General features: G+C 44.2%; 1 protein-coding gene across 13 annotated transcripts in view; it reads left to right on the plus strand.

Annotated features, from left to right (window-relative positions):
* LOC126425244 (zinc finger protein 501-like) overlaps window positions 1-12907 on the plus strand; it is a 236486-nt gene that overhangs the window by 172927 nt on the left and 50652 nt on the right. Inside the window, exon 8 of one of the 13 annotated variants that reach the window (XR_007576273.1) lies at window positions 10752-10874. The exons of the other annotated variants lie outside the window; for them this stretch is intronic. The gene's annotated coding sequence lies outside the window, so the exon portion shown is untranslated. The remainder of the gene's footprint in view (window positions 1-10751; window positions 10875-12907) is intronic. 13 annotated transcript variants of the gene reach the window in all.

The following is a 12907-nucleotide window of genomic DNA, read 5'->3' on the forward strand; positions in this document are numbered from 1 at the left end:
ACACAAACAGCAGTTGACCGGCGTTGCCTGGTGAAACGTTGTTGTGATGCCTCGTGTAAGGAGGAGAAATACGTACCATCACGTCTCCGACTTTGATAAAGGTCGGATTGTAGCCTATCGTGATTGCGGTTTATCGTATCGCGACATTGCTGCTCGCGTTGGTCGAGATCCAATGACTGTTAGCACAATATGGAATCCATGGGTTCAGGATGGTAATACGGAACGCCGTGCTGGATCCCAACGGCCTCGTATCACTAACAGTCGAGATGACAGGCGTCTTATCCGCATGGCTTAACGGATCGTGCAGCCACGTCTCGATCCCAGAGTCAACAGATGGGGACGTTTGCAAGACACTGCATCACAGACAGGAGCGCCTGCGATGGTGTACTCAACGACGAACCTGGGTGCACGAATCACAAAACGTCATTTTTTCGGATGAATCCAGGTTCTGTTTACAGCATCATGATTATCGCATCTGTGTTTGGCGACATACCGGTGAACGCAAATTGGAAGCGTGTATTCGTCATCGCTATACTGGCGTATCACCCGGCGTGATGTAATGGGTTGCCATTGGTTACACGTCTCGGTCATCTCTTGTTCGCATTAACGGCACTTTGAACAGTGGACGTTACATTTCAGATGTGTTACGACCCGCGGCTCTACCCTTCATTCGATCCCTGCGAAACCCTACATTTCAGCAGGATAATGCACGACCGCATGTTGCAGGTCCTGTACGGGCCTTTCTGGATACAGAAAATGGTCGACTGCTGCCCTGGCCAGCACATTCTCCAGATCTCTCACCAATTGAAAACGTTTGGTCAATGGTGGCCGAGCAACTGGCTCGTCGCAATACGCCAGTCAGTACTCTTGATGAACTGTGGTATCGTGTTGAAGCGGCATGGGCAGCTGTACCTGTACACGCCATCCAAGTTCTGTTTGACGCAATGCCCAGGCGTATCAAGGCCGTTATTAAGGCCAGAGGTTGTTCTGGGTACTGATTTCTCATGATCTATGCACCCAAATTCCGTGAAAATGTAATCACATGTCAGTTCTAGTATAATATAATTGTCGAATGAATACCCGTTTATCATCTGTATTTCTTCTTGGTGTAGCAATTTTAATGGTCAATAGTGTACAATAAGCTTAGGCATCTGTAAACATAATGCCATAAACACATTAGTCGATTTGTAATTGCATCATAAGGTTATTCTCGATTAAGTACGTCAACTTACGTATCCATTTCACACCATTTACGGGAAGTTTTAATTTTGTGCTTTAACGTGAAGAAATCTGCGGCTGTGGCTCTTAAAATGTTCCAATGGTGATGGAACTATTAGTGGAAGAACGTACAGAGAATCTTTTCAACGCCCTAAAAACGGTGGTTTTGATGTCGAATACTGGCATAGCAGTGGAAGACAGAACGTTTTTGTAGCTACTGGAACAGGCGAAGACTTTCACAGGACATCATTATCGAAACCAGCTGATGCGTTCGAGCCCAGCACTGAAACACAAACGACCATGATACAGCGATAGACACGTAAAGGTAATTTTGCAGCAGATCTGTGCTCGACTCCATGTTGCAAAACCCATCAAAATATACATGGAAACCTTGAAATGAGAAGTCCTATCCCTCCCGCCGTATTCTCCATACGTTGCTCTCTCTGACTACCACCTTTTTCGATCAGTGTCATACAGTCAGGCTGACCAGCACTTCCGATCATGTGAACAAGTGCAAAATCGAATCGATTCATGGATCCCTACAAAAGACGCCCAGTTCTTCCTCCACGGGATTGGTATGCAGTCCGAAACATGGGAGAATGTTGTGGCCAGCGATGGGCAATACATTAATTTTTTTGTAAGTTTTTCACAATAACGCCCCGAACTTCGAGAAAAAACGGCGGAAGCAAAGTTGTAGACGTAGTATATGTCACAAATACCGCAATAAATTGATAAGGAAACATTTAATGTAGGTATAGAACATCGGTCGAATCGGGACGTCAACAGAAATAGACGTGTAGATGGTATACGACGCCTTCTGGACATTTGGCAAAAGGTCATAAATAATGGGGACGATTATATTGAAGGTGTGTAGCTATAACTACTTCTGCCAATAAAGTCATTTCACAGGGAATAATAATTCTAATAAATTTTTATCCATCCATTTTAAGGGGGGATGTAATGGATTTTGGTCCAAAAAATCGATTTTTCTAAAATATTATTTTCTCTATCTACACAATTTAATCGATGTTGTGTGTGAATTTTATCGTGATAGCAGCTTTAGAAATGCCTTTGAATTGTTGAAGTGATTAACTCTGCGCTGGCGGCCACTCCCACCTTTTCCGACATTTGCGAAATTGCTTGCTTGGGCGGAATTTTTGTCAGTGTGAAGGCTTTTTTCTTTCGATATCTTTGGCTGACATCTATATCTTTGCCTGAAAACTTTCTTGCAAGTGCTTTATGTACGTTTTTACAATACTAACACTCATAAATAGGTGGAAGGTTGAATTCGCAAACCTTTACTTGGAAGTCAAGATTTATGCATAATGGGTAGTGGAAAAACTGTGTTTAGGAAACGGAGGTTTTGTGGAAATCGGTTTACCAACAAAAAAGAGGAAGCAGCTCGAAATGAAGAACATAAGCTCTCAGCTTATCCACTGACAAAAGACGAATGCACAATCTGTGTCCGAAAGACGATTGCTGTAAGTTCAACAACAGAAATGAGACGTATTCACATAAACACTCATTACCAGAACCTGTTATAAACGCAATTAAGCTCACATTCAGGTTTCTTGCAAACCCTGATTTATTGAGGATGTGTTCATGGAAAGACACAAAATGCAAATGAAAGCCTCAATAATTTAATTTAGATTAGATGCTCAAAGAGAACATTCTGTGGAGCTTAAGTACTCAAAATAGGTGTCTATGATGCAGTTTTTGTTACAATGACAGAAATAATGGCAGAATTGAAGTGCTAAAGGGACTTGGTATAGATCCTGCTGTGTTTACAACAAAAGCATTTTACACCATCGACGAGATCAGGGTCAAGAAAACTAACAGATCAGTGTCTTAAATGTAGATACAGGCTACACAGATTCCAAGGGGAGATAAGGGAGACCTGGAAGATGAGGAGTATCAGTATGGAGGATTTTAATATTAAGATAAGCTTATTACATGTAAAAGTATGAGAAAAAAATCATTGAACCTCTTTTCTCTTTTTTACATTTTTTACGTTATTAGAAGGCAATGCTCGTAATGTATATGCTCTAACGCTATGAAATTTTCAGGAACTGATCACTGCATGTTGTTGTCTCGCTGGAACTAAAAAATCGAGATCCTGCAATTACATTCTGATTTTTAGATGATTGTATGTAGAAAAAAGTTAATTTTGGATGTGCAGAAATAAAAACTGTTAATGATATAGTTTGTACTATAAATTAATAACTGTAGTTCAGTGGTCTTATAACCTCCTCAGGCCACTACAATAAAATTTTCAGATTAATTCCATGATTAGAATTTGAGTTATGGCTTTTTATAAAGAAGACAATCAAAAATTAAAAATTCATATTTCTGGCAAAATATTAATCCTGCATGTTGTATTATATTTTTCCGCTAAAACACAGCTCTTTTGATTTACATTTGCAAAATTTTAGTTTTGTACATTGATAAATATGGCTGTCATGAGTTTTAAATGAATTTTTACATTTTCTGCTACGTGCACCCATTGACTGAATTTCTGTTTATAAGGTACCACATAGTGGAACTACAAGATAAATTAATATACGCTCCCTAGAGGAAGATTGTTGTGGTTCTGTATATAATTCGCTAGAATGTTTAGTTCTCTCAGATTAGTTACGACTAACTGCTTTTTCAGGAGTGAATGTGAAACTAATACACTACCGGCCATTAAAATTCCTTCACCAACAAGAAATGCAGATGATAAACTGGTATTTATTGAACAAATATATTATACTAGAACTGACATGTGATTACATTTTCACGCAATTTGGGTCCATAGATCCTGAGAAATCAGTACACAGAACAACCACCTCTGGCTGTAATAACGGCCTTGATAGGGCTGGGCATTGAGTCAAACAGAGCTTGGATGGCATGTACAGGTACAGCTGCCACCATTGACCAGACGTTTTCAATTGGTGAGAGATCTGTAGGATGTGCTGGCCAGGGCAGCAGTCGAGCATTTTCTATATCCAGAAAGATCCATACGGGACCTGCAAAGTGCGGTCGTGGATTATCCTGCTGAAATGTAGGGTTTTGCAGGGATCGAATGAAGGGTAGAGCTACGGGTCGTAACACATCTGAAATGTAACGTCAACTGTTCAAAGTGCCGTCAATGCGAACAAGAGGTGACCGAGACGTGTAACCAATGGCACCCCATTCCATCACGCCAGGTGATACGCCAGTATGGCGATGACGAATACACGCTTCCAATTTGCGTTCACCGCGATGTCGCCAAACACGGATGCGACCATCATGATGCTGTAAACAGAACCTGGATTCATTCGAAAAAATGACGTTTTGCCAGGCGCTCCTGTCTTGTGATGCGGCGTCAAGGGTAACAGCACCCATGGTCTCCTAGCTGCTAGTCCATGCTGCTGCGAACGTCGTCGAACTGTTCGAGCAGATGGTTGTTGTCTTGCAAACGTCCCCATCTGTTGACTCAGGGATCGAGACGTGGCTCCACGATCCGTTACAGCCATGCGGATAAGATCCCTGTCAACTCGACTGCTAGTGATACGAGGCCGTTGGGATCCAGCACGGCGTTCCGTATTACCCTCCTGAACCCACCGATTCCATATTCTGCTAACAGTCATTGGATCTCGACCAACACGAGCAGCAATGTCACGATACGATAAACCGCAATCGCGATAGGCTACAATCCGGCCTTTATCAAAGTCGGAAACGTGATGGTACGCATTTCTCCTCCTTACACGAGGCATCACAACAACGTTTCACCAGGCAACGCGAGTCAGCTGCTGTTTGTGTATGGCAAATCGGTTGCAAACTTTCCTCACGTCAGCACGTTGTAGGTGTCGCCACTGGCGCCAACCTTGTGTGATTGCTCTGAAAAGCTAATCATTTGCACATCACAGCATCTTCTTCCTGTCGGTTAAATTTCGCATCTGTAGCACGTCATCTTCGTGGTATAGCAGTTTTAATGGCCAGTAGTGTACACTTGCTCTTGTTACATCAACGAAATAATATTCGTACTGCATACTGTTTGCCCATGAAATGCAAGTCAATGTCAATTCCATTTATGACAAGTATAGCTGTAAAAGTTGGTCACTTGCTGGAGATGTTCCACAAAATTACTTGAATTGAATTAATATGCTTGTTGTAGTAGCAGATCATTTTCTAAGAAATTTAGTACGTTAAAGCATGTGTATTAAATTCATATGTTACAACAGATGTTCAATATGTTATTTCAGTCTGTAGGTTCCACTGTATGGCAGCATAAGTTAGCATTTACAGCGTATCGTAACATATTATTTGTATTGCAAGGCACAGTTAAATATGGTTTTTGTGTCTGTGAGGGAATGGAATAAAAGATTCAGTGTGATTTGGAACCGATTATATTGTAGGCCTATGTGTGAAAATGAAGAAAAGCATTAAATGTGATTTATAACTGACTTCTTGTGTGACATGATTTGTAACTCATTTACTGTGTAAAAATATAAAAAACATACATGAGTTTTATTTATTTCATCCGAAAGATCGTTCTGGTTAATAGAAGTTGGACCATTAATCTGACACATTATAATTCTTGAATTAGTGTTGCGACACTTGAGCGTCAAACTTCTTTTTTTAGTGAAGTGTGCGTGCGTGCGTGCGCGAGAATGTGTGTGTGTGTACGTGTGTATGTGTGGGGGGGGGGGGGGGGGGAGGGGGCACGCGCACTCCCATAAAGTGATGGCAAAAAATCCCATTACCGGTAACTTGTGCGACATAAACGAAAGTTGGTAGGCGTGGATCATCTGAAGGATGATGTTTATAGAAACTTCGCGCCAGGCGTGTAAAAGTGGCGCTATTAACACTAATATGAGGATGCAAATCAGGTTTGGTTTAAATACATGTTGTAACGCTCGTGAGCATTACTTACCTTTGAAATTGGATGTGGTGAGCTGATGTTAGTCAAGAATGCGTTTAGGACGATAAAGACGCCGTTATCAACACTTCAGTAAGTGCGAGGGTCACTCCAAAAGAAATGCACACAATTTTTTTTAAAAATCCACCTTTATTCTACGTGTTTGAAAGTTTTACAGTGTGTAGATACATCCTTTAGGAACAATATTTTCATTTCTCCACATAATTTCCATCCCTCTCAACTGCCTTACGCCATCTTGGAACCAGCGCCTGTATAACCGCACGGTAAAATTCTGGACCGACCTGTTGGAGCCACTGTTTGGCAGCGTGCATAAGGGAGTCATCATCTTCAAACCTTGTTCCACGAAGAGAGTCTTTCAGTTTCCCAAAGAGATGATGGTCACATGGAGGCAGGTCAGGACTGTAAGGCGGGTGTTTCAGTGTTGTCCATCCGAGTTTTGTGATCGGTTCCATGGGTTTTTGACTGACATGTGGCCGTGCATTGCCGTGCAGCAGCAAAACATCCTGCTTTTGCCGATGTGGTCGAACACGACTCAGTCGAGCTCGAAGTTTCTTCAGTGTCGTCACATATGCATCAGAATTTATAGCGGTTCCACTTGGCACGATGTCCACAAGCAAGAGTCCTTTGGAATCGAAAAAGACCATAGCCATAACTTTTCCAGCAGAAGGTGTGGTTTTGAATTTTTTTTTTCCTTGGGTGAATTTGCATGATGCCACTCTACTGATTGCTTCTTCGTCTCTGATGGAAAATGATGGAGCCATGTCTCAACACCTGTCACAATTCTTCCAAGAAATTCATCTCCAACATTCTGGTACTGTCCCAGAAATTCGATGCATACCGTTTTTCTTGTTTCTTTGTGAGCCACTCTCAACATCTTGGGAACCCACCTGGCACAAACCTTTTTTAACGCCAACACTTTCAGTATTCTGCAAACACTTCCTTCCCCTATCCCAACGTAGCGTGACAATTCGTTCACTGTGATGCGTCTGTCAGCAGTCACCAATTCGTTAACTCTCTGCACATTGTCTGGAGTGTGTGCAATATGAGGCCTGCCGCTGCGGGGACAATACTCGATATTGCCGTGCCCGCTTTCATGACGTAACCTGCTTGCCCACCGACTAACTGTACTGCGATCGACAGCAGCATCTCCATACACCTTTTTCAACCTCTTGTGGATGTTTCCCACTGTCTCGTCTTCACAGCACAGGAATTCTATGACAGCACGTTGCTTCTGACGAACGTCAAGTGTAGCAGCCACCTTGAAGACATGCTGTGACGGCGCCACTCACGGGAACAGGTTGAACTAAGTTTGAAAACAAGCGAGAAGGATGTATCTACACACTGTAAAACTTTCACACATGCAGAATGAAAACTGTATTTTTACAAAAATAGTGTGCATTTCTTTTGGAGTGACCCTCGTATTAACGTGGTCGTTAATAGGGCTAAGAGAGGCGGGATGATGGTTCCCCGCTATTGCAGAAGACGTGGCAGAAATGCAGCCGCTTTACACGATTGCTGGCAGCGGTGGTCTCGAGACTGTACTGTCCAAGAAGAGCGGGCCCCGGCCGGCCGTGTGGCACTGCCCAGAGGGGAGACCGTCGTCTCCGGCGTATCGCACCGCACCGCACTGCGTCTGCAGCAGCGGTGACGCAACGCACTCGCTTACTTCAAGCGCACCTCCGAGCCGGACGACGTGTAGTGTGCATTCCACTGGCACCAAACCACCGCCATTTGAGACTTCAGAGATAATTAGACTGCACGGTGGAGGTCTGCTGAGTTTTCTGATGAATGCTGGTTCTGCCTCGATGCCAGTGATGCCCGTGTGTTGGTTAGGAGGCGGCCAATCGGGGGCCCTGCAACCAACCTGTCTGTGTGCTAGACCCTAACACCTTCTGACATACAGGCCTCCCAGCCAAGACGAGCAGGCCATGTGACGTCACTTCCACTAGGCCAGTGGTGGTAAGACAGATTTTGGTACAACTAACGCTGCTGTTGGCCAGAACTGGATCTAATAGCCATACCAACCGTGCAACAGAAGGCACCGGTGGAATACATTGTTCGCTTAATTTAACATGAGTATATGAAGCACTGCAAGAAAAAGTAGCGCCGTTTACAAAGCAATATGCGATAAGAAATCTGCACCGTGAGATGCTGTGCTTAATTTGTGTGGATTTACCTTTATAAGCAATTCGAAATTCTGTGTTTATGTTGGCTAACGTTCCCGGGAAACAAAACTTGTGTTCTGTTTACTTTCAAAGTATAGTAGTTGATTCGTCGAAATTACATCTCCGTTTAACTCTGATTTAATCGTTCGAAATGGTGTATAAGTGTTGTGTTCCACTTTGCATTAAGGAATAAATATACTGAGAAGCAGTGGTTAGAATACCCAGTTCTTTGAGTAGATTTATACATTATGTTCTTGAATTTACTCCACAAATGAGTCTTATTTCACGCTTTTGCATTGGTTAAATGAGCGTTTGTAATTAAACTTTTCACTGTGACAGTGTCTCCAATGTCTATGCGATCATTGATGAGCCATTCATGCCGCAGTGAATTACATTTTTGTCCCAGTAATAAACTTATCATCACTACAATAATTTCGTCATCCTGTCTGTTAACTGTTACGAAGTATCGCCGTCAGTGTCATTTCCTGACTAATGGATCTAGGTTTCTGTAGCGACCTTTTCCTTAACAAGTAAGTCAGATTTTGCACACGATTTTAAACACAACAGAAGGAGATCACACTGTGTTGTAATCAGTGTGCCACATTGCGCGCGGCGTCATACAAGGGTGGCACAACTTCTCTGTAAAGGGCAAATTTAACGATCAGTGAATTTGTTACGGTTTCACGAAAGAAATACACGTTCATCGGCTCTAGCGCACAGGCTGTCTTGCAGCAGCAGAAGGTGGTAGCCTAGCCCTGATGACGTCATAGTTCCGCAGTGAGGCCTGTGTATCAGAAGGTGTTGGCTAGACACGCCGGACACGTGGAATGGTGTGGGTGCGATTTCGTATGACAGCAGGAACACTCTCGTGGTTATCCTACGCACCTGACTGCAAATTTTTACGTCAATCTGGTGGTTTGACCTGTCGTCCTGCCCTTTATGAACGGCGTTCCAGGGGACGTTCGCTCGCGCACATTTCGCTGCTGTAACCCAACATGCTCTACAGACAGTCGACATGCTGCCTTAGCCTGCTCCCATCACCAGATCTGTCTCCAGTCGAGCACGTAAAGGACGTCATCGGACGGCATCTCCAGAGTCATCTTCACGCAGCATTAACCGTCCCTGTGTTGGCCGACCAAATGCAGCAGGAATGGAATCCGCCCCACAGACTGATATCTGGCACATGTACAACACAATGCTTGCACATTTGTACGGTTGCGTTCAACATCTGGCTGTTACTCCGGTTATTAATTTACCAGCGTTTCATATTTGCAATGGCTCATCCAGCGCTTACATTATTAGCCTGTGATCTTGCAGTGATAATCAGTTAAATATGTTGAAACTTCCTGGCAGATTAAAACTGTGTGCCGCGCCGTGACTCGAACTCGGGACCTTTGCCTTTCGCGGGCAAGTGCTCTACCGCTCCCGAGTTCGAGTCTCGGTCCGGCGTACAATTTTAATCTGCCAGGAAGTTTAATATCAGCGCACACTCCGCTGCAGAGTGAAAATATCATTCTGGAAACATCCCCCAGGCTGTGACTAAGCCATGTATCCGCAGTATCCTTTCTTTCAGGAGTGCTAGTTCTGCAAGTTTCGCAGGAGAGCTTCTATAAAGTTTGGAAGGTAGAAGACGAGGTACTGGCAGAAGTAAAGCTGTGAGGACGGAGCGTGAGTCGTGCTTGGGTAGCTCAGTCGATAGAGCACTTGCCCGCGAAAGGCAAAGGTCCCGAGTTCGAGTCTCGGCCCGGCACACAGTTTTAATCTGCCAGGAAGTTTCATATCAGCGCACACTCCGCTGCAGAGTGAAAATATCATTCAGTTAAATATGTTACCTAGACAAATGTATTCCCGCACTCTGTATTAATTATTTTTCTGAATTGTTCTGGCGTCACCAGAACAATTCTGCCTGTATGGACGCTTCAGATACGTTCCAGTATTGTGCTCATGGTCTTGAGGAGTCTGCTGGTGCGCACTGGACCCACCTCCTTATGGAGCCCGTGACGGTGTGTTGTTGTGGGATGTGTCTGCAGCATAGAGCACAAGCATGCAGAGTGCTGTTGGTGCTCTGGTCTGGCTAACCTTGTTGTTGGAATCGCTTTTGGCATCACTGCCGTCTGCTTCACATCTCCTGTGCAGCAACCTACGTAAATTTAAGTATTAACTGTGTTTTTCTTACTTGTCACTTCTTATCCCGTGTGTTTTTTGCTTTTAGGAAGCTTTAATATTCGAGTACTAGTAATAGTGTTCCATAGATTTCGTGTTTGTTTTGAATACAGTCCAGAGCCAGTTAGTGCTTATTTTCATTGCTTCCAACAAGAAGTGTCTAGTAACCGCAGTTTAGTCAGCTATCAGCCGCCTTTAGTGAATTAGCAGTCTAGTTAAAAGTTGATTACTTAACTCTCTCTACAGTAAATTGTTGGTTTCTTAGGATGGATAGGATGTGTGACTGCTGTGTACTGACGCAGGAGGAGCTGGCCACTGTTCGCGAACAGCTGAACGTGCTGATGGCCGCGGTCAGCCGTCTTCAGGCTGCTGCCTCGGAGTGTAGCGGCATTGGGAAGTCTGGTGCGTCGCATGGTACACCCCAGGTATTACATGCTTCACCCACGGTCCCTGCTGTCGACACATCTTCGCGGGTACCGGGCGCGGTTGGGCCACCCTATCCCCAAGGGGAGTGGCGGGTTCAGCGGCGTTCGCGGCGCACGAGGCGGAGGGTAAATGTGGAGGCTGGCCGTGTGGCATCGCCCGCTCTGCCTGTGAGTGGACATGTGGCTGCTCCTTCAGCAAAGTCCGAGCAGGCACACGGGGGGAGGGGTTTATTAGTGATTGGGAGCTCCAACGTTAGACGGGTGATGGAGCCCCTTAGGGAAATAGCGGAAAGCTCGGGTAAGAAGGCCAGCGTTCACTCTGCTGCTTGCCGGGGGTCTCATCATGTCGGCACCAATGACTCCTGCCGTCTGGGTTCAGAGATCATCCTTAGTTCGTACAGGCGGTTGGCGGAGTTGGTGAAGGCGGAAAGCCTAGCTTGCGGCGTGGAATCTGAGCTAACTGTTTGTAGTGTCGTTCCCAGAACCGATCGCGGTCCTCTGGTTTGGAGCCGAGTGGAAGGCTTAAACCAGAGGCTCAGACGATTCTGCAGAGATCTAGGGTGCAAATTTCTCGACCTTCGCTATCGGGTGGAGAAATGTAGGGTCCCCCTGAATAGGTCAGGCGTGTACTACACGCAGGAAACGGGTACAAGGGTAGCGGAGTATGTGTGGAGTGCAAATGTGGGTTTTTTATGTTAGAGAATTCCCTCCCTAGGCCCGACAAGACGCCTCCTGAGACGTGGCAAGCTACTAGTAGGCAAAACGCAACAGGGAATAACAAAATTGATATGGTAATAGTAAACTGCAGGAGCGTGTTTAGAAAGGTCCCAGAACTGCTCTCATTAATAAACGGTCAAAATGCCCATATAGTACTAGGGACAGAAAGTTGGCTGAAACCAGATGTAAACAGTAATGAAATTCCAAACTCAGATTGGAATGTATACCGCAGAGACAGGCTGGACAGTGAAGGGGGAGGTGTGTTTGTAGCGATAAAAAGTGCTATAGTATCGAAGGAAATTGACGGAGATTCGAAGTGTGAAATAATTTGGGTGAAGGTCACTGTTAAAGCAGGCTCAAACATGGTAATTGGATGTCTCTATAGGCCTCCTGGCTCAGCAGCTGTTGTGGCAGAGCACCTGAAGGAAAATTTGGAAAATATTTCGAGTAGATTTCCCGACCATGTTATAGTTTTGGGTGGAGATTTTAATTTACCAGATATAGACTGGGAGGCTCAAACGTTTATAACGGGTAGCAGGGACAAAGAATCCAGTGAAATTTTGTTTAAGTGCTTTATCTGAAAACTATCTTGAGCAGTTGAACAGCGAACTGACTCGTGGCGATAACATATTAGACCTTCTGGTGACAAACAGACCCGAACTATTTGAAACAGTTAACGCAGAACAGGGAATCAGCGATCATAAAGCGGTTACAGCATCGATGATTTCAGCCGTAAATAGAAATATTAAAAAAGGTAGGAAGATTTTTCTGTTTAGAAAAAGTGACAGAAAGCAGATTTCAGAGTACTTGACGGCTCAACACAAAAGTTTTATCTCAAGTACAGATAGTGTTAAGGATCAGAGGACAAATTTCAAAACCATCGTACAATATGCATTAGATGAGTGTGTGCCAAGCAAGATCATAAGAGGTGGAAAAGAGCCACCGTGGTACAACAACCGAGTTAGAAAACTGCTACGGAAGCAAAGGGAACTTCACAGCAAACATAAACATAGCCAAAGCCTTGCAGACAAACAAAAAGTACGCGAAGCGAAATGTAGTGCGAGCAGGGCTATGCGAGAGGCACTCAACGAATTCGAAAGTAAAATTTTATGTACTGACTTGGCAGAAATTTTGGTCTTATGTAAAAGCGGTAGGTGGATCAAAAGAAAATGTCCAGACACTCTGTGACCAAAATGGTACTGAAACAGAGGATGACAGACTAAAAGCCGAAACATTAAATGTCTCTTTTCCAAAGCTGTTTCACAGACTATTACAGCGCCATCTATCATAGAGCGAAAAAAGTAGTCCAACTAAAA

This window comes from Schistocerca serialis, chromosome 10 (genome assembly GCF_023864345.2).
Source record: "Schistocerca serialis cubense isolate TAMUIC-IGC-003099 chromosome 10, iqSchSeri2.2, whole genome shotgun sequence".
Classification (NCBI taxonomy): domain Eukaryota; kingdom Metazoa; phylum Arthropoda; class Insecta; order Orthoptera; family Acrididae; genus Schistocerca; species Schistocerca serialis.